We start from the raw sequence: 23,539 nt of genomic DNA, 5'->3' as shown, positions 1-23,539 counted from the left end.
GCTGACTTTGACTTAGCCATTGGCTCCCAGATAATCAGGGGTGGACTTGCGATGGTGGTGAAACTTGTACAGCTCTGTCAATTCTTCCATAATCTTGTTGAGGAAGTGAGTACCTCTGTTACTTACTAGCTCTAGAGGACTACCAAAGCAAGTGATGATATTCTCGTACAGGAACGGAACTATATTGTTATCATCATCCCGCTTCAAAGCTTTGGCTTCACACCACTTCGTAACGTAATCCGTACAAACCAAAATGTATATGTTTGGTTTCCTTTTGGTTGGCAAATCAATTGGGCCCATGAAGTCAACTCTCCACTTCTCGAACGGCTCAAGGGGAAGGATGGGCTATAGTGGCATGGCACTAGATTTGGTAGGCTTTTCCATTCTTTAACAAGCATCATAACATTTGCAGTAGTCATAGGCATCCTTGTGGAGGGTCGGCTACCAATATCCTGTGAGCAAGGCCTTTCTAGTTGTTGCTTCTCCTACAAAAAGTGCCCTCTACAAGGCTCGTCATGACATGCTTTCAGCACTATTCCAATCTCTTTTCCTTCAATACGTCTTTGCAGCACTTCATCTTTGCCTTTCTTGTACACATCGCCACCTAACAGGGTGTAGGGGATTGATTCCAATAGAAGCTTCTTCTTCTCATGGTTGGAGATACCAGGAGGATACTATTGAGTAGCCAAGAGGTTGGCTATGTAACATGCCCACCTATCAGCTGTCCAAGCATGTTTTAGCAGTCCATCGAGAAACAATCTAAGCATCACCACACGGCACTCCTAGGGAATGTTTCGGGGTTTGTCGCCTAGGGTTTCCCGAGTCCACTCGCAATGGAACATTCACGGTCGAACCCACTAGGATCGACCTAAAAGTTGGGTTGCTAGTGGTCAAGGTCTCCTGACAGCATTCTAGCATCAGGTCCTGGACATCATACTTTATGCAGAGATACCCAAGCCGAAGTAGATCCAAGCCGCACTTGGTTCAAGGAGAATGGGAAACGAGAGGGATGCGCCGCTCAACCTCTCTGCCCATAGGGCATAGTCCCATTCCGGTCCCCTAAAACGGCATGAATTGGTTTTTAACTTAACAATACCTAAAGTGAACGACGATAAAACCTTGTGAGAAAGCTCCCAACTCTTTGGGACCACCCTGTCATAGGACAAATCTGTTAGGGGTTCCACCCACCCGTTTCTCTCAATAAGCGTTCTTTAGTTATCTAATTACATATTATCACATTTATGTATGGCATTTAAAATCAGCTTCCTTAATTAAGCATTTAGGGAACAAGGTTCATTCGCATAATTTATAGCATAGACACTAAAATAGAGTAAGCAGTCCTTTTGACAAACAAGTTCCTTAACTTATCTTCAAGTTAATCTTTGTCTCCTACCCATACAAGATAAATTATGTATCCCTTTTGTCCAATACAAGTACCCAGTCCAAATCACATGGCACCATAATTTCCATCCTTTATCTAGAATAGGATCTTCCAATGCCTCCAGACGTTGGGCTCACGGTGATTTACAATTCCATTCCAGTCTAGACAAGGGGTGTCCAGAGCTCCACTGACTCCAAGCAACCTAGGAGTGCGACACACTTTCCATGGTTGGCCTTTTCACCACTCGACCTTCGGTCCGTGAATCAAGCAGTGCCCTCTCGGGGTGATTCGCGGTGCAATCTTAGAGATGATCCACCCATGCAAATATCATTCCTTAATTAATCCACTTAAGAATCAAGCACAATCAATGCAATCAGTCTAATATCATCTTCTAAGAAATCATTTCTTTATTTTCCATGGCAAATTACAGACCCCTGCCATGCATTTACCATCAAACACAAGCACTTGAAATAATCATCCAAACCACAATCCAACAATCAGTTGATTGTAAAAGCATTTAGCATGTCGTTCGATCAACTAACAAAAACCAACTATATTTTTCCTAAACAATACAAGAATATACGCGATAACAATTCCATCGCATATTCGCTCTCCTCCTTGGGATCAAGGAGTGATTCTATGCAAAATTTACTAACACTTGTATGCACTATTTTTAATGTCATTCTTTTTACAATTGTGCCATTCATAACCCGTGATCGATTCTTCCTTGTAGTTGCTCTATCAACAAATAACCCATATGCAACTAGGTGCAATTAACTTCCCTTGACACATGCACTTTGCAAGCTTCATCTTTCGAATATGTGAGATGAAATTTATCCTTTCCAATGATCTATACTCGTGCATCATAGTATGAGGCCTAACGTATCTCATATGAGAATCAAAGCAAACATCTCTCAATTTGGAAATACGTTACTTATGTCTGGTACCGCAGCTGAATTGACAGTGATGCCTTCGCCCAAAGCTTCATTGTTGGTTGTGGGATTGCCATCCGCACACGGCATTCTTCGCTTGGGGGCCATCATCCGCAAATAGATCCGAGAGATAAGGAAGGAATGGATTTTGAGATGGAAGAGCATAAGAGAAGATGGCAAAGATCGGATAGGGGGAATTGAGCTAACTCTCTCCCTTGCAGCCTCTCGGGGTCTCTCTCTCTCTCTCTCTCTCTCTCTCTCTCTCTCTCTCTCTCTCACCGTGCATTGTCTGAGGGGTTCCCTGACTCGTGGACAGAGCACACCATTGTACCTATCCACAAGTCAGGGGATCCCATGGATCCTAACACATATAGGACCATCATGATTGGGCCAGTTTTGGCCAAAATTTATGGCATGGTGATGGAGGAGGAGCTCAGCACGCTGGCAGAGAGAGAGTGCATGCGCACACCCGGACAGGCAGGGTTCAAATGGGCATTTTCTACCATAGACCACATCTTCACTCTCCGTTGTCTGATCGACCAGACACGAGTGAAGAAACAGAGATTGTATTGTTGCTTTGTGGATTTCCGCAAAGCCTTTGACACGGTTCCGAGAGAGAGGCTTTTCAGACGCCTACTTGATCTGGGGGTGGATGATGACATGATGTGGGGTATTTATGCACTATATGAGCGGGTTACTGGCAGAGTCAGATGTCCGGGAGGTATATCAGATCCCCTTGTGAGCACCATTGGTGTGAAACAAGGATGCCCACTCTCACCGACTCTATTTGGGCTATACATTGATGAGATAGCAGAGTTTATTCAACAGCGAGCCGGTGGAGATATAGATCTCAGTGGAGCCACAGTTCATATCTTACTATATGCAGATGACATTGTGTTGGTCTCAGATTCAGCTCAGGGATTACAGCAGCATTTATTAGCATTGGATGATTTTTGCATACAGAGAGGCATGACAGTGAACCTCGGTAAAACCAAGGTTCTTATATTCCATACATCAGCTCAGATACGCAGACAGAGTATTTTCATGGCAGCAGGAGGGAGTATTGAGGTCACTGGATCATATGTATATTTGGGAGTCACCTTTACAGCAGCTTCAGGGATTTTCTCGATGACACAGGTAGCTCGTGACTGCCTCACTAGAGGATACTCAGCATTGGCTCTTATGGAGCGACAGTGTCATCAGGCACATTTCCAGGAGCCCCGCACCAAGGGGTGGCTCTTTGATACTCTAGTCACTCCAGCACTGATGTATGGAGTAGCTATATGGGGGCCAGGCCTTGCCGATTATGTATGGACATTGATGGAGAGACCTCAAGTGATCATGATATCTAGATTGATTCGCGGCAAGGCCTCAGTCCCACATGACATTGTGCGAGCAGAGCTTGCCACACCGCCCATGCTAGTCGAGGCATTATTTCAGACAGTCTGCTTCCTACACAGATTTCAGGATATGGACAGAGATCGCATTGCATACAGAGCATATATGGCATCTCAGGAGATGGCTCGAGCGGGGGATACCACATCATGGTATGCACAGACTAGAGCTTGGTTTGACAGACATGGGCTGGACATTAATAGACTCCCCTTTTTTTTGCCCAAAAGTCTAATATCTTTGGACCATCCATACTATACACATTAACATTAATAATTAATATGGCTCATAACTCTCGTTCACATTGTAACTCCCATGAAGGGTTGCTACGGTCCTTGTCAATCTGAGAAAAATATCAAATTTACGACTCTCAATTTTTTAATATATATTTTTAATTAAATAAAAATCATTAATTATTAACATTAGTTAGTTTTTACTTTAGTTAGTTTTTAGTTAGTAATCTTACTAACTTATTAATTGACCAACTAACTTTTAAACTAACCAACTAACCTTTAATTGTGTGGAAATATTACATGCTATGTCTGCATATCATGGGTTTACAGTTTTGACTAGGAAAAGGGAAGCATTAGGGAGGTCAAGGTCATCATGCTCTTCTTCGTCGCCCTGAGGGATTTGCGACAAATGATCAATGAGGATATGGGAGCGACCAAGCTTAGTAACTACTTCAAAGTCGAACTCCTAAAACAGAAGGAGCCATCTCATAATTCTTCCCTTCACATCTACTTTGTTAATCAAGAAGGACATGGCCTCATGATCCACATAGAATTTGAAGTGTATTGACAATAGATAGTGTCAGAACTTCTCCAAAGCAAATACCATTGCCAAGTATTCAAGCTCTATCATTGTATAGTTCCGTTCTCTATCGATTACTTGTCGGCTAGCATAGTAAATGGATTGATCTAACTTCGAGAAGCCTTTTTGTCATAAGACTGCTCCTAAGCCTTTAAGATGCGTCAGTGTGCACATGGAACTCCATCCAATTAGGAGGTTGCAACATGGGTGCTTCAATCAAACATTGTTTCAAGGTGTTGAATGCTTCATCATGATCAATAGTCTACGTAAAGTCTATGTCTTTCCTCAAGAGCTTATGTAGGGGGCTGCCTTTGTCACAAAGTGTGCAATGAATCGATTGTAATAGCCCATATAGCCAAGGAATCCCCTCAATAGTTTGAGGTTGGTTGGCGTTGTCAAGGCTGCAATCTTCTCAATCTTGGCAGGATTTCTTGCTATCCCTTATATAGAGACAATGTGGCCAAGAAGAACTCCTAAAGAGACTCCAAAGACGCATTTATCAGGGTTGAGAGATATCCCACACTCTTAACATATCTATCAAAGCACTACTCCAAGTGTCCCTGATGCTTAGGGATTAGGCTTGGAAGGGAGCAGGAGCATTATAGGGCCCAAATAGCACCACTCTGTAAGCATAAGTTTCCCATTCTATTATGAAGGTTGTTTTGGATTGATCTTCTTCTGCGATTTAGACTTGATTGTATCCACTGAATCCATCCAAGAGGAAATAGAGCTCATGGCCTACCACTATGTCCAACAATTCATATGTGAAAGGGATAGGGAAATGACCCTTCTTAGTCTTGGAGTTCGGCTTTCAGAAGTGCGCACATGTTCGAAGCTTTCCATTCTTCTTGGATACTACCATGAAGGACAAAACCCATTCACTATTGGCCATTGGATAGATAAAGTATGCTTCAAGAAGCTTCAACAATTCGGCTTTCACCAGGGTGGAGTAATTTGGATTTATGCGCCTCTGTCTTTGCCTCTCACAGGCTTGGCATTAGGCTCTAGGTCTATATGATGCTAGCACACCGTGGGATCAATCCCCTTTAGATTCTTGTAGGACCATGTAAACACATCAAAGTTCTTCTTCAAAAGGTCATGCAAGACCAATAGCTTTTCTTTTGGAAGACTAATACCCACCTTCAGGTGACACATAATACCATTTGCATCCACAAACATTAATTGCTTTTCCTTCAAAGGAGTGGCATCCTCTTCTAATGCGCCACTGAAAACAACTTTCTCTTTCAACAGTGAGAACTAAATTTGCTCCTTGGTATGCTGAAAGGATATCAGGGCTGTTTCAAGTTTGGTTTGGGAATTAGTTACCTCTTGGCTTGAGGACTCATCTTCTAAGGATGCTTCCAAGAACGTCACACAACCAGAACCTTCATAAGTATATTTGGCCTGAAGGACTGGTGGATGTTGGCAAGGTGCATCGTCATCTCCCTCTCTTGGGAAGGGTGGATTAGGGTGACAAGAGCCACTACTACTAAAGAAAGGCTTATTCTGCTTAATCCATTTTTTATGGATATTTTGCATATGATGTGATTCATTAACCAATCCAAAGGGTACCAGAGTTATTCTATCCAACAGCATAGGGTCTTCTGCTTCTGAGGCTTCTGGAACTTCTTCCTCATGTGTGCCTTCCATGGGTAAGATAAAAATTTACAACTTGCTTTCATAGCGTTCTTCTTCATTGTCATCTGCATCCTCTTTAGACTCTGTCTTTGCCTTGATAGGGGCTCTGTAAGAGAAAAACAAATTCTATGTGTTGTCTTTTGCCTTTGCTTCTGTATCTGTCTCTGCTCCAGTCTCTATCCCTGTCTCTAGCTTTGTTTCTATCTCTGCTTTTGTCTCTAATATAACCATGTAATAAGGAGAACAATACATACATGCCTCTATCTTGTTGTCAAATATGACTTCAGAAGTCAATTCGGGTTCAGGCAGGAGGTATTCACCCATTGACAAAGACTTTGCTTCTTTCGAGAGTTGGCTTACAGTGCCCACTATCAGGGACTATGTCTCTGTTTTCTTGGGAAAGACCTGTTTGATAACTTCTTCATCTCCTGATGTGCCATCTGTAACATCATTGGAGGAATCGGTGACGACTTCAATGGAAGTGGATCCATTATCTTTTTGCAAGCCATACAACTTCAGCACCACTTTGTTGGGTCCTCTGCCTAGGGTTAGGATTCCTTTGAACCAATCCATCTGTGCCCTTGCTTTAAAAAGCCATGGTCTTCCCAGAGCAGTAGAGGGTAAGAGGTCCCATAGGAATTTGGTTTTACCACCAGATAGGTCAACCAGCAGTCTCTTGCTGTGAGGGTTGTCTTCACATATGGGAGAATCCCCAAATGCTTAATTATACTTTGGTCATTTGAAGGTGTCTAGGTCTTTGACCAAGTCATATTCTTTAATAGGATCCACAGGCTTTTCCAATTGGCTTCGAAATGGGGCAACACCAACTTTTATCTCCCCTCTTTCCTCTAGAAGTGGCAACATTTACACTTGTTTTACTACTGGAGGTACTTCAACACCCTCTATCTCTTGGACCTTTGGTCTTGTCTCTGTATCTTTCTGTACTATTGTACAGTTTTGTATTGTACTGTTCTGTTCTATATTATTCTATTTCTCCTTGGGAAGATTAAACTTCATTGTTTGGTTATAGGGAACATTCTCTTTTGGAATTGTGGGTTCTCTTTTCTTGGCATGTGTTATTGCGACAAGTTCTAATTCCATCAAATTGGAAGCAGATTCTTGGGTTTTTTGTTGGGGTATCAAGGGTAGCTTTCACAGGAGCTGGACTAGGATAGTCTTTTGCAGTGTAACCTTCTCCTTTGCATCGACTACATAAGGGTTTATAATCCATAGACCTTCTAGGGTTTGGGCAGTTTGGTGAGATATGTCCCTTTTCTCCACATCTGTAATACTCGACTTCTGATCTTTGACCACCATCAAATTGTCATCCTGTATAACTTTGAGAGAAAAATCTCCTTGGGACAAAATTAGGACCAAACTCTCTAGGCTTTGGTCCGATATCCTAAGTGGTCATTTTGATTCTAACAAGTTGAATCTTCCTTCTTCATCATTTTTCCTTCTTTCATGCATCTTCTTCAAAGAGTAGATATCCTTTGTATGGTTCTTTTTTAAACAGTACAAATAGAAGGCTCTAGGGATAGTTGGTTTTTGGGTACATTTAGTGGCTAAATGTCTCGCTTGATGGCATTTTTCACACCATGCATTAGATCACATCACATCTCTTCCACCTCTTGCAAGACTGGATATGTAGGCAGTATTCACCTTCAACGTTTGTAGCTGTTTTTTAATCACATCCATAAGCTCTTTCTTGATGCTTGCATCTGAATTGGACAAGTATTCCTTCAAATTTACTCCTTATAAAGTACTTGCAGTAGGGTCTTGGGAAGCTTCTGTAATCACTGCATAGAATAGTCGGGTTGATCCAAAGGGTCCTCTGTTCTAATTCTGATTCAGAGTTTCGATTGAGACTGGAGTTTGTTGGTTCTAGTTGGTAGGGTTCCACTGTTGCTGTTGAGTTGCCATTGGGGGAATTGTTTGATGCCACTATTGTTGTGGTTGAACCATTATTTGAGGTACTGTCATTTATGGCCACTATGGATTTGATGCACTGTACTGCGGCATTGTATACATCTAAGGGTAGGGGTAAGGAACAGTCCGTGGGACTACATTTGGTGGGTATACCATTCCTGGCATGGGAGGAGGTAGGACTCCTCTTCCGGATGTCATCGATAGCCTTACTTTAACTTCATCATACAGTCTTTGCACCTTCCATTGCAGCTTGCAAGTTGACTAGTCTTCTCAGCTCCACAAACTTACAAACTTCTGGTTGTAAGTCTCTAAGAAAAACTCCCTTCTAGATGCCTTTCTCTAAGTGATGGTTGGTCCATCTCTTTAGTATGGATTCCATTCTATAGATATATGCTTCCACCCATTCATGACTTAGATTTATGAACTCCTCTCGCATCCATTCTTCAAAACCTTCACACTTGAATTTAGTCTGAGGAATGCCAACTTTAGGTCATCCCATGTGCCAAAAGTTCTTGTTGCTTGTCTCTCATATCACTGAAACGCTACGCCTTTTTAAGTCGTGGGAAATATTACCAACTAATGCTCAAGGGTTCTGGCATTGTTAGCTACACACACTAACATAAACTCTACTACATGAAGATCAATGTCTTAATTGTATTCTCCCTTAAAGATAGGAAAAGGGACGGAAAACATTTGCTAGTCTGTCATCAATATTTCCAGGACGGATCTGAATAGGAAGGGGACCTTGAGTTGCCATGGGGACTTCTATAAAGAGTGCGGCAAGGACATCAAAGGAGGCTTCTACTACTAGCTTGTTCTTAGGTTTGATTTTTGCTTTCTCTCTTCTCACATACCTCTGACTTGTTCTAGTGCTTACCACTTGATTGCATCATTCATCATGGAGTTAGCTCCATCCAACTTGTCTTTACTCAATAGAATAGAATTAGAAGGGCTTTAGTATCTGGAGGACTCTCTTGCCAACATTTCTTCTACTTCCTTCTTTATCAACATATTTGAATTTAGCTTTCATTCCACTACGAGGGGAAGATATTCATTCTGAATGAATAAAAACTCATTCTTCTAAGCATCATTGTGGTGCCATTGTCATAGTAATGCTAGCTTTTGATGGTTTCAATAGTGTATATTATGAAGAATACTCTGTCTACTAGCTTCCAATGGGTTGCTAATTGGACAAACAAAAGATTCTTAGTGCACCAAGCATTCCACATATTGTTGTTGAGCATCCATGAACAGATTCCAACTCTTTTCATTCTTGTTCTTGGGAACTTCAACTGACCACGACTCCTGAAGCTTCTTCACAATTTTTCACTTGATGATGTCTGGAAACTCTTCAATAAAAGCTAAATCTCCCATGGATGGTCATTTTCTCTGTTTCTACTCTTACGTTTGCTTCCAAACAAATTGCCACCGAGATGCATGTCTCTATTGCTTCAATAGGGAGAGGAAATAGTCCACCGCATAGAACCTACATCAAGATGGTAATATGTTTCCGCCATTGTGGGATAAATTTCTTGTAGAAAGTGGCTTTGGCAATGAGAATTTTCAATTCTTGAGTGGTAGAAGGAACTTTGCAAGCATCCATTCAATTCTTCTCCTCTCAGCAATGCTATTTTCTTCATTTTCAGCCCCTTTTGATGCCTATTGATGGCAGTTTTCCTCGGCTGCACACCAAAAATATGGAGCTCCAAGAGGAACACCAAGAAAACAAGGAATCTACTACAAGAAAATCTATCTTGCATCATCAACAAGCATGTTCTTCATATTTTATGTAACCACAACAAAGAAAACAACACCAATCTTTTCAAATCTTCACGCATCATCATATAACACAATTCTCCCATAGATTTATCACAAAAAACTTCAATATATTCTTCATCAAAAGATCAAAAGAACACAAAGGAATGCTTCACTTTGAATGGAAATCATCACATAACATTCCTATTCAATAGTTTCATAATCTTCATAGTCTCTCTCACAATCTTGCACTCATAGATACATTGTTTTGCATATATTTGGCTATCCCTCACTCTCTATCTCTCAATAATACAATGGAATAACTAAGAATTATCATCCATAGCCACTCTTTGGTCGTGGATACCCCTCCCAAGATGTATGTCTACTATGAAAGGTCAGCAGAGCCACTACGGTGTCTTATCACAACTCAACAGTGTCACTGTCACTTCAGTCTTTACTTAAGTCTTGAGCAGCTACTTCTTCCACTTCTTTGAGCTATTTTGAACTTTTATTCATCTCTTCCAAAGATTAGAAAACTTTCCCAAGCTACATATTCATCCAACATAACACTTATAGGGGCATACAGAACAAAAATGAACGCTCTACAGACGGTCAATAGAGGGTTTACAATACCATACAGAAGGTCATAAAAAAGTCTCTAGCTCAACTAAAACCATTCAAAACCATCAAGAATCATTTAATAAGCTTTCAAAAACTTTTAAACTTCATCAATCATTATTCCATCCTCTCATATAGAAAGAAAAAAAAGCAAAATAGAACCAATCAAACACTATCAAGACATCAATAAAACATGTTAGAACATCATATCTCCTTTAAAAACTATCATGAGCTTCTCAAACCTATTCAACCTTATTCAAAATACTCAAACACTTCAAATAAATTAATCATCATATAAAATCCATTAAAAAATCAACCATTCGGTCCAGAAAAACAACAAAAGCTAGCAAAAAAATCAAGTCATTTCAGCCCTCAATACGCACGGGTATGTGAGAGGTAGCTATTGCACTTGGATTGAAATGCTTGAAACAATAAGTAGTCCATGGGTCTTGGCGCGCATCTTGGTACTTTATGTGGATGATATGTTGATTGTTGGGGGGGAGAGCTCATGATTGTCACGAATTGCGTGGTGGGGGGACTTGCTCAAGATGCTGTGCCGAACACACACAGAATGCACAAGGAGAAGCTCACTCAAGAGATAAGAAGAGAGATGGAGGCCAAAACGTTTTCTTGCTGGTTTCTTCTTCTTCTTCCACACCCTTTACAATGTGCACAAAGTATAGATAAGATACAACATAAAGGAAAGTGGCCTACTAAGTCAAACAATGCATAACCGACTACACTAGTCGATCGGCGCTATAACTATGCCAGTTGTAAATAGGTATAACAACTTGAATATAGTAAGTAATGAGTCAGTGGCCATGTGAGAGTCATAATGACCATCGACGTGCTAAGTGTAGACGTGTGGACCCATCTAACTAGGCAGTCCATCATTAATGTCCGCATGTGTTGAGCTTGTTATCTCAACACTCCCCCTCAAGCTCAACTGCATCTCTGCAACTCCAAGTAAGCTTCGAAACTTTTGAAGCTTCTCTATACCCAATGCCTTCGTGAAGATGTCAGTTATCTGATCCTGTGTGTGCTGACATGCACCAAGTCAATCTCACCTGCTAGTACCTTCTCTCTCACAAAGTGGTAGTGTACCTCAATATGTTTTGTCCTGGCATAGAACACATGGTTCCTAGCTAACTGTATACTACTCATGTTGTCACAATAAATGACAACTGGACCTTCCACCTGCACATCTAAATCAGCCAATAACTTTTGCAGCCATACTACCTCACATGCTGCAACAACAACACCTCTATACTCAGCCTTTGTACTCGACAAAGCAACTGTAGATTGCTTTTTGCTACTCCAAGTAACTGGTGCACTACCAAGAGAGAACATGTATCCGCTGGTAGATCTTCTATCAGACATACTATCAACCCAATTTGCATCTGTGTATCCAAACACCTATACATCTGTACCTACCTCATAGAAAAGTCCATAATGTAATGTGGACTCCACATATCTCAATATATGTTTGACTGCATCCAAATGTGGCTTTCTAGGTACTTGCATAAACTGACTCACAAGACCAACAATGTAGCTCAAGTTTGGCCTTCTAATGGTCATGTAGATTAAACTCCCCACTATCCTCTTGAACATAGTAGGGTCTTCTATCTCATCCCCAACATTAGCACTCAACTTTACATTCTGCTCCAACGGGACTGAAAGCGGTTTGCATGCTGTCATACCATACTTGGACAACATATCCAAGCCATACTGTCTTTGGGACAACCATATACCATCATCACATCTGATCACCTCAATGCCAAGGAAGTACCTTAGCTCACATAAATCCTTCATCTCAAACTTCTTCTTCAAAAAGTCATTGACTTCAGTAATCCCACTATCACTATCACCTGTAATAATCAAATCATTCACATAGATGACTATGATGATCAAACCTACATCTCCCTTTCTCACATAAAGTGAGTGATCAGCATCAGAAAAATAAAAGCCAATATTGAAAAGATACTCTCTGTTCTTGTCAGACCATGCTATAGGTGCTTGCTTGAGCCCATAGAGCACCTTCTTCAACCTGCACACATACGTGGGATGCTCGAAATCTTCATAACCTGTTGGCTGATCCATATACACTTCTTCCTGCAAATCACCATGCAAGAAGGCATTCTTCACATCCATTTGCTGCAACCTCTAACCTTTGGCTGCTGCCAAAGCAATCACACATCTGACAGTTGCTATCCTAGTAACTGGACTGAAGGTTTCTTCATAATCTATGCCATATGTCTGGGCATAGCCTTTTGCAACCAGCCTAGCTTTGTACCTACTAATAGAACCATCTACATTATGCTTAATCTTATAAACCCACTTACATCCAATAGCTTTCTTGCCCTTCGGCAATGATATTAGATCCCAAGTCTTATTGGCCTCTAATGCATCCATCTCCTCATCCATTGCTGCATCCCAATGAGCATGACCAACAGCCTCCTCAAAACATGTGGGCTCAACATCCTCAATCACTTTCACCATATAAGCATAATGGTGAGCTGCATAACCTTCAAAACCAAATCTGTTAACGGGGTATCTCACCCTGCTAGACCTACGTACCACTGGATCACTCAATGGAGTCTTTGCATTGACGCGTGCTTTCTGCACACCTGGAGTCCTCACTGAAGGAATGCCAAGCTCATCATCCAAGCTCTCTGAGCCACTAGAGTCTCCATCAAGAACTGCATCAATGCCATCTGACACTTTATTTTTTCCTTTGTCTTTACCTGTAGTGCTACTAGATACACTAAAGATGTAGAGCTACTCCTTAGTCTCCCAAACCAAGGACTACTAGATGATGTCTCTAGTCCACTAAGAGTCAGTGATTCTTGCTTTTTAGCTTGCACATGAGTGTCATGATCATCATCATCATCCAAAGCATCACCACTAGATGCATACCAACTGCTCATTTCATCAAAGATGACATCCTTGCTCACTCTGAACTTACATGTGACATGGTTATAACAACGATACCCTTTTTGCTCTTGCCATCCATGCATTAAGGTTCATATCTCAGATCCTCCTCCTCCCTCCAGTGAGTGATAACTATGCTCAGATCCTTCTCCTGCCTCCAGCGAGTGATATCTCAGATCCTCCTCCTGCCTCCAGCAAGTGATATCTATGCTCTGCTCTGCGACCCATCGATTCGCTAAGCTGTTGGCCATTTAAATTATTCTGTCCACTACTTCCACTAGTAGGACTTGGTCCAGGGCCCATGGGTAGAGGAATGATAGTTCAATGGGCTAGGTTTGGAGTTCTCCTTGCTCCCACATACTCAGTTTTCCTAGAGCTAGTTTGACACGATAGCAATCCTCGCATTGTGGCATGGGCTCTCCAGGAAGCTCTTGTTTGCACTCTAGCTCTCTGTTTCCCTTGCTCTACCAATTCCCATCTTCTTCTCTTAGGTGTAATGACATGCTTGGGTACTTACTTTCCTTTTGGATCTTTGTAGGGTACATTTGGCAGTGGTGGGTTAAGCTCTCGGGCCTGTTGCTCTTCTCTTAGTTCCTTGCTCGAAGTCCAGCCCTTCCTCTGGTGGTTTCTCTTGTGGGGTCAAAGCTAGGGGTTGATGCAGTTGCTCTTGCTCTTCAAAAACTAGCTCCTTCAGCTCCTTAGTGGAGAGGCTAGCTTGCCTCAAATACTAGCATTGTTGTTTTCTTGTTAAGATGGTGCTGATTGGGAGAGCACGCTCTTGTAAGCCGTATTTCAAGGCTTTGGTGGTCAATTCCAACTTCCTTCTCATCCTCTCCACAGAATCCTCGATGTCCACTTGTGTTATATGGAGCAATGTGCTTAAGAAGGCTTGCCATTGCGTCTCTAAACTTGCTTCTGTAGCTTCTGCTCTGGCCTCTGCCAACACTCGCTCACATTCTGCTATGGCCAAGCACTCGGTGCACCTGTTCGAAATTGTGCTCTTTGGCTCTCTCTTCCAACTCCTCCTTGCCCTTCTCCATGCATCTAACATACATCTAGCATGTGTATTTTTTCCTTGTTTCGGTGGTTCAACTGCTCCTCGGCTATCTTTTGGGCTTGTTGCACCACTCAAAGAGCTACATGGAAGTTTTCGACAGCCTTTTGGATAGATCTTTGTTCCTCTGTGCATGGGCTTCTGGGTTTCTTTCCTACCACTATCTTTCAAATTTGGCCATGGTTTTTATCTCCACCACCTCCCATTCTAGGTTCTTTAGCTCCTCCTATAGCCCTTGGATTGCTTCCTCAATGGATTCTTCCCTCTCTTGCTCCAAGCATTTGATTTCCCTTTCCAGTCTCCCTTGTTCCTCCAACTCTAGGGCAGTCCTCTTTTTCAAGTCTTCTATTTCTTTTTGATAGCTTCATGCCCTCTCTTTTGTAGTGGCCTCTAGCTCCTCTGTAGCCTCCATGATGTTTTTCATATTCCCTTGCAGCTCTTCACCCAACTTTGCTAGTTCCTCATTAAGTTGTAGTGTATGCTTACAAGGTTTTGTTTTTCCTCAGCCCACCTTGCTTCCCACTTTCCTTCTTCTCCTTTATTTGCTTTGAGATACTCTTTTAGCTCTTCTTCTGTGAACATGAGCTTGTTTCTACCATCAAGCCGTACTTTGCTTGCTCTTCCTCTGTGAATGGGAGCTTGCTACCTTTATCTTGCCATGCCATTTTAAGTTCCTATCATATATCATGGCCCACCATTAGTTTTCTTGAGTTGGCTTCCACACTGAGGTAGATAAACATACATGAAAGCTTCTTAAGAATGTGAAATGCTTAAGTATAGATTAAAGTTTCCACTTCAAGCAATCCACACAATTCAAAAGTATCCATGATAATTTTTCCACATTCAACTACATATTCAGGAATTTGGGAATTTTCATAAAGTTTGGGAATTCCTAATGTGAATAATATTTGGACACATGGTCAAATCTTATCCCCTTTTTTGAAGGTGAAAATTTCCCTAGATAGTATATATACAAGAAATCCAAGTCCCACTCTCAAATATGGGGTTAAGATTTGGCCACTTGGTCAAATCTTTACTCCTTATTTGAAAGTGAAACTTGGGAGATTCCCAAATTCTCTAATATGGTATTATTTTTAGTCTTGTCATTTCAACATTGATTGATGCTTAAGGCATGTTTGTTTTCTTCTTTTCCAATTTTCTTTTTATGCTTGTTTCCATTGGGTGGGACATGACCTTGCAGAAGCCGAGCATAGAATTGTGGGTTATATTCCAAGTGAGTATGGTGGTCCATATGGTGAGGTCTAGTACCTACATGTGTAATATAGGTTAAGAAATTAGTGATAAGATTGTCAGAGTTAATCCTACTAGCAATGTGTAGTTCTTTCTCGATAAGGACACGATCTAGATAAGGGTGGCTCATGATGTGATCTTCCAATGATTGATTGCGAATGGTGGCCAACACCCTAAAAGAGGTAGGAGCTACATAAGTGGGATCATACTTGAAGGTTTTAATGGCGCACTATTGCTTAGCATTGGACATGATTTGTTAGCCTTCTTGTTCCCACTAAAGTCGAAGAGCATACCATTTGCATAAGAAAGAGAAGTTGTTGGCAGTGAGCTCTTTCAACTGCACAATTTCTTGGTCCGTGGCAAGGACTTTTCTCTTGACATAAGATGTAATTAGGCATTGTTTACGGACTTGTTCAATGGAGAGCTCAGTGGCAATGAGTTCCTCGGTTATGCCTCTGGGCAATTTTGACAAATACGAATTCAGATTCCTCCCATGAGTAGGGTAGGATGCGCACTTCCGTTGCTAAACGTTTGTCTAAAAGACCTAAGTCCAGCCAATCGTAACTCTTAAAGCATAGTAAACATGGCATCCAAGCATTTAAGGTAGGCAACTAAGTTGTCACATGTATTCTCACCTAGTTAGGCGGCTAGGGTTAGAATGGATCTTCGTGGGTGAGAGCGGAATTTAGGTGATGGAAAGTGCTTAAAAATAGAAAAAAATTATGAATATCAAGGGAAAAATATTCACCGTCAAAGGCGGTGGCTCGATCTAGGACGATTTTAAGCGCCAAAGTGCTTTAAAGGTGCCCGAGCGACAGTTGTTGATTTTTCATAATTTTTCAGACAGTCGTGCGGGTTGACACGAGCAACTGGCCAATGCGGGATGCCAAGCCGGACGCCCAGGATTTTTCAGAGCTCAATTCGGAGTCCGGACGGGGAAATGGCCAAGGAAACGGTCAAGATATGAAAAGCTGGACATTTGAGAGGCCAAATTGGGTGTGCCCTTTGGGAGTTAGACCCCCCCACTCAAAATTTTATGCAACATTGATCAAAAAACGTGGAGAGAGAAAGGAGAAGAGAGCGTGGGAAAAATGGCGCCTATTTTTGCGCCCAATTCTTGGAGATGGAGGATGGAGCCTACAAACAACCCCCATCACTGATCATTGCCCTTGCTTCCCTCCTGAATGCTGACTCTATCGCCGCCTCTCGCCCGTCAAATGATGCTCTCTTTGAAGATCTCTTATTTCAGTCTTTCTCTCTCCTCCCTCTCTCTCTTCTAAAGGCAAGTTCATGTGGGAAGAAGAAGGAAGAAGAAAGAATGATGGAGGCTTGTCTGGCATGGATCGGATTGCTCCACGGGCTGGAAATGGTGATTGGTGATTATGCTGAACATGAAGTGCTGCTGATTTCCAGATTTGCAACCATGGACATGAAACCCGAAACACGCAAATAAGCGGTAATTTAAAATTTTCAAAGGAAATTTGAGATTCTATGGCTTTTGATTGATGAAATGTTGTTCATGTGGGCTAAAAATTGTTTATGTTGTGTGGAATGCAAGTCACATTTGGTACTTACTGACACATTATGTCATGGACTTTATGAGTTAGATGCTCATTCAATTGATCAGTCAGTATATTTGGCATCTACTTGGGAAAATGATGTTTTTGGGCATAAAAATGGAAAAATGAATAGGAACACCAACTAAATTTTCAATTTTGCTGCAAGAAGGAACTAAAGGCCACAGCCCATAACCTGTTTTGAATTTTCAGTAATTAAATAATGCAGAAAATAAGGGAAAATACAAGAAAAGGGTGGAAAAACCCTAAAAAATAGGGGAAAAATATATTTTGGGCTTCGAAAAATAAGGATAAATAAGAGCAATGTTTGTGAATGTTTGTGGGGACTGAAGCATGAGGATTTGCCTCAGTTCAATCCCACCTTCTTGTTCTAGTGTGTTTTTTTTCCGGTTTTTTCACATAAAATGATGGTAAAATGCCCCATAAATCTATGCAACGACGCAATATTTAAACGGGGAAGGGTAGAGAAGTTGAAATATGTCTAAATGCCGTGTGAGATGATGGGAAAGTTGCTGATTTCTATGCATAGCATTTAGGACGGATGATAATTAAAATTAAGAGCTTAGTAGCACGAGGATTACCTCAGTGCTAGGCCCATGCAACGAAGCACGAACGGTAGTTGGAAACCATTAAAAGAATGTTTTTGCACTTGTGCACGATATTGTTTTGCTAATTGTTTGAGCACTTAGCATCCACAATATGCATAAATCATGGAAATGTTAAAAGGTATCAGAAATCCTGGATGCACAACAATTGTTTTCATTAGGATCTTGACCCACATTGACTGAGAGACAGGACACCTTAAGCCATAGGCTAGTTGTGGGGGCCAGGGGAAAGAGAAGTAAGGACAATGGTACATTCCTGGACACGCTTATTTGGTACCTTGAGTGGATTTTGTGCGAAATGTTTAGATGTTGAGCGACGCATCGAGGGGCCAATCCCCAAGGTGTAGGAGAGTCGCAGAGGGTTGACGGCATTCAGCCGTAGGAGGAACCCCATGTGTATGTGATTCGAGCCTTTTTGGCTATGTGAAAGGGACTCCCTCTGAGGAGTAGTGGGTGAGAGAAGAGTGGACTACAAACGACGTATTAGAAACGCAATGTTTAGGAAGGCAGAGATTTTGATAGACGCTCCTGTCCGCGAGGCCGAGGGGTTGTCTTGTGCGTAGTGACGAGGCCCGGCTAGTGCATGAGCCAGTGCCGGCCCGTTTTTAGGTCCATCAGTGGGTAAGAGGGTCTAATGCCAGTAGGTGGGTGAGGTTTAGTGGTGCTAGATAGTCCCACAAATGTTGGGTGTAGCTCTAGTTGTGGTGGTGGTGGTGGCACACTAGGGACAGCCTGTGTGGTGGATGGCATGCTACTAGATGCTTGGGCGGTGGTTGGGGGTACTAGCAAGGCAAGGTTGAGGTGGTTTAGGAGTAGCAGGCTATTGTTTAGATCGATAAACTTGTTGAGTTGCGATGGGTTTAGGTTTTGGAGGGGCAATAGACCCTGTAGCCAGGGGCTTTTGTGGCATTGATTTTTGATTCGTCTTAATGCTTCGTGTGGTTAAGCTTGAGGGTGGCATTTGGGTTGTGTGCTTGGCCGTCAGGGCTTTAAGCACCCAAATCTAGGTATTACCCTTGTAATAACCTTGCTCTTGAAATAAGGTCTTGGGGACCCTTCACGGCTTGATTATTCATCGAGGCCTGTAATTTCCTTTGGGCCTCCTAGGTTGCAAAGGAAAGGTTCCTAGCCTTGTGAGTTCATGGTTGGGTGCTCCTTGGTGGTGGTTTTGGATGTTTCGGTACCCATTTGAACTTATATTCAAGGGTTTTAGCTTCGTGTTCAACTTTTTGGTGGTGCTGAGATTTGGCGGGAGGTGACAAATCACAACCCCCCTTCGAAGGCTTGATGGTGGGTTTCTCTACCGGTGGCTTTGTGGACTATGATGAGGTCGCGTAGCCCTTGCTGAAAGCTATGATGATTCATACATTGCTGATAGCTAGGTGAATACACTGACTAGTAGTCAACATTACAGTGAGCCTGCTTCTTAAAGGTTTGTCCCAATAGCGATTTCGTGCTTGCATCTTTTGTGTTTGGAAACACATAAAAGGCCATGGGCAAGCTCTCAGACTCGATAGAGACTGCAACTTTACATTTTCCTAGAAGTGCAAATGCATGGCCACCAAATGGGCTGAGTTTGGCATTAGTGGCTTGTAACTGTGGTTTGCCAATTTGAGTCCAACGATCGTGCATCAGTGAAGGGGATGCAATGGCAGTGGAGAAGGAGAAGAGGAGGATGCGGAAGAGAAGAGCACACACAATGTAGGTGCTGTCAAGAATAATATGTGACAGCCTTATTGCACTATCTCATATATATATGTTTTAAGAATATGGGTTGAAGGGGATGCAATGGCAGTGGAGAAGGAGAAGAGGAAGATGTAGGAGAGAGGAGCACACACAATGTAGGTGCTGTCAAGAATAATATATGACAACCTTATTGCACTATCTCATATATATATGAATAAAGAATATGGGCAGTCACTATACACAGGCAAGCCCAAGGGCCTTTTACCCCAACAACCTCCCACTAAAAGGCCAATGTGCCAGGGAGTGAAAAAAATAACAAAGAAAAAAGAAAAGAGACAAGGTGAGGAATCATGACATCTCACCCAACACCCAATCGGAAAGCGAGCTATACAATAAGCATCGGGAATCTCTGTAGAAGAGTGAAGCATCCCCAAGTCCATGACATCCAGGAGACAAGCAATCACACAGCTCCATACAATGGAATAGTCCAAGAATGCTTCTCATGAAGCAAGCAAAACTCATGAGTGCAAGGTTGTAATGCATAAGTATCATAGTAGTGCATATCATTAGCGTAGCACATAGGAGACAACTGAGAGCACATAGACTCTCCAAAGTCAATCATAGAAGAAGGGCCAGCATCCTAGTCATATGGGGTCTCAAGATAGTATGCCGCCTCAGTGAAGCGGAAGATTGACATACGACTAGAGCATCAACCATAAAGCGCACTGAACTTGCATCAAGAGGCTTGAGAGATGTCTACATCTCATAAAAGACATCATGACAGTTGCATATAACCTACTGGGCATCCAAATCCTATAACCTGTAAGCTTGAAAGTCACCATCTCCATAACCAAGGAGGATGTATTTGCGTGACATAGGCATATCTCGCATACATACAAATGCCTGGCAGCCAAACATCCTCAAGTAATCATAGGAGGGTCTCATGCCACTCCATTCCTCGTGTGGTGTAATACCATCCAAAGTCAGACACGGCGTCCTATTAAGCAAGTAGATTTCTGTCATAAGGGCCTCAACTCAAAAGCCATAAGATAACCCAACTGTGGTAAGCATAGAAGCAACCTTTTCCTATAGAGTTAGGCACATGCCATGAGCAATCCCGTAATACCATGGGCATAGGAAATCAATGCTAGAATTTGACAATACGATTGAAAGCTGGAAGAGATAGCATGACTCTCATAATCCATTTGCAAGCACCTAGGCCTACAATCGGTAGAATCCATAAACTTGCCAAGCATAACTGCGGCATCCTCAATCCATACCAAGGGAAAAGCCCAAACATGGTGGGTAGCATGATCCACGAAGGTCATAAAGTATGACGCTCCACCAAGTGACTGGGAAACAATGGACAAGATCTAGAAGATCATGCCTCTCACGATCGCCATGAGCCAAAGGGGCTCTGCAAGGACATAAGAACAATTAGGGTAAGCATCAAGATCTACATGTGACATAGGAGGTAGCAATGAGTCTGCACAAGACAAGATCTCCATCTCTCTGTGGTGCATATGTCCTAGGCAATAATTCCATAACAATGCATGTGGTATCCGGATAACTGCAACCATAGAATCTCCCACATGGGAGACATGCACTGGGTAATGAGAACCATCTCTAGAACCTCTGGCCAAAACCAAGCAACAACGATAGATCTTCCATGACCTATCCTGAAGAGAAACAGAGTAACCTACATCATGCAACTAACAGATAGACATCAAGCTCTTACTGAGCATGGAAACATGTAAAACATCCTTGAGCATAATAGAAGTCCCATTAGGCAAAGCTAGGTGTATGTCCCCTATACCAACAATAGCATAAGACTACTCAAGGCCCAAATCAATACATCCGTCAACCTCCTTGTAAGAAGAGAACCATGCTCTATAAGGGGTAACATGACAAGATGCCATAGAGTCCAAAATCCAATCAAAAGCATGGGACTGATCACTGAGCAAGTAAGCTGTAGGGAAACAAGATGACAAGAGTACATGCTCTATTACATCATCATGGGTAACCACATGTACCTCACCACTAGTATGAGCGGTAACACTTGTTGCATCTATTGTATCTCTGACTATCTGCTCATTTCGAGTCCGCTGTCTCTGTCTCTGCTACTCTCTAATCCATCTAAAAAAATTTCTTTTAACATGCCCAAGCTTTCCACAATGGAAGCATACAACATCTGTAATTGAAGAACCTGTAGAAGACGACAAGGAATCCAAGTCATCATGAATAGGGCTATCCAAAGCATCCATGGAACTCAAGAAGTTGGGGGATTTCCCAGCAAAGGGAACCTGCTCATAAAGACAATCATCTGCAAGTACATCAATGGTAAAAGCATGTTGCAAAGGCTCATGAAACCTCAACGGATGGGAGGACATAAATGCATCAACCAAGGATGCAAAAGCTCCCACATGAAGAAGAGTCGTAGCCAACTGCATGACATAACCAACCACAGTATGGTAAAGCATAAGACATCTATCATAAGAGCATACAATATTCAGCCATGAAATCAGCCCATAACCATAATGGCAAACATGACTTTGCAGTACATCATGAAGAAGAGTTGTAGCCAACTGCATGACATAACCAACCACAGTATGGTAAAGCATAAGACATCTATCATAAGAGCATACAGTATTCAGCCATGAAATCAGCCTATAACCATAATGGCAAACATGACTTTGCAATACATCAGACCACATAGTAGCATCCAAGTCAATGTAAGACCAGTAAGTGGCATAAAATCTTGAAATGGTCAAAAGCTCCAGGAGAAGCCCAAATACAACATCATCCATACAATTGGCTTTGTAAGGTATACAATAGTAGACCATGTGCATAGACGGATAAGCATACATAGCATTTGCTCTCTAATATGGACGGCCAACACCAACTAGCATAGAAGCTAAACAACAAAGGATCCCAAGCACTGTAAACTCCACTAATCAACTAGGTATCCCACAAAAAATCCAAAGACCAACGAGCAATCAAAGCTCAATATCCAATTGCCAAATAAGAATGGAGCAATCACTGCTCAACATGCATCTGCATCCACCAAACATCCAAGATCCAAGAAAATCATCGGAGCATCAAAAGGTGAAATAGCATCCAAGCTGCATAAGGGATAAACCAATCAAATGTCAAATTACTCAAAGGAATACCACAATGAAGGTCAAGATTAAGCCCAAACATCTGCCATCCTACAGTAGAGACCAAAAGCATCCACCTCTCAAACATCAGTCCCAAAGAGGGTCGTACAAGGATCACCCAAGTGATATGTAACATGAACTATCTCAAGTAGCATGCTAGCTTAGCAGCATCGTGGAATAGGGTGGGTCACCATAATTGAGATTGCAACACCTTGTGGGCTATCATATCCTCATTGTAGTGCCCTCCAACAATCCCACCATGCACTTCTCTCAACACATCGTGTATCTCATGCTCGCATAAGCATCGCGTAGCAACCCATCTTGTCCTAACCTATAAATCTGGTCGACTATCAATTGGTAAGGTTGGATTTTCAGAATAAGTCTCCTAAGCTTGGAATTTTTGATAGGTCTCTCGAGTAGACCGTGCTCTAGTACTTGCACTATATCATATGCTCAGTACGGCATTAGATCTCAGCTTTAAACAAATCTTTCTCGCTAGACAAGCTGAAAAGATGAGTGTCCCCAGCAAATCGTCGGCTATGCCTTGTCCAACAACTTCTCGAGTGGGTATTTGGGACATGTGATCAGCCATGTAGTGATGTTTGTCCTTACGTACCACCACAGAGAAATCAAATGCCAGAAGAAGAAGCAACCATTTAGCGATGCATCTAGTAGCACAAGGTTTATTTACAAGATATAGCAAGGCTTGATGGTCTACAAAAAAGGTGAAAGGCGTGGCCAGGAGGTAGCGTCGAAACTTCTTTATAGCAAATACCATGACAAACCCCTCCTTTTCTGTGGTGGAGTAATTCATCTCCA

Source organism: Lygodium microphyllum, chromosome 10, assembly GCF_053477565.2.
Source record: "Lygodium microphyllum isolate KBCC chromosome 10, Lygodium_microphyllum_v1.1.10, whole genome shotgun sequence".
NCBI lineage: Eukaryota > Viridiplantae > Streptophyta > Polypodiopsida > Schizaeales > Lygodiaceae > Lygodium > Lygodium microphyllum.
Note: the sequence above shows the minus strand (reverse complement) of the source record.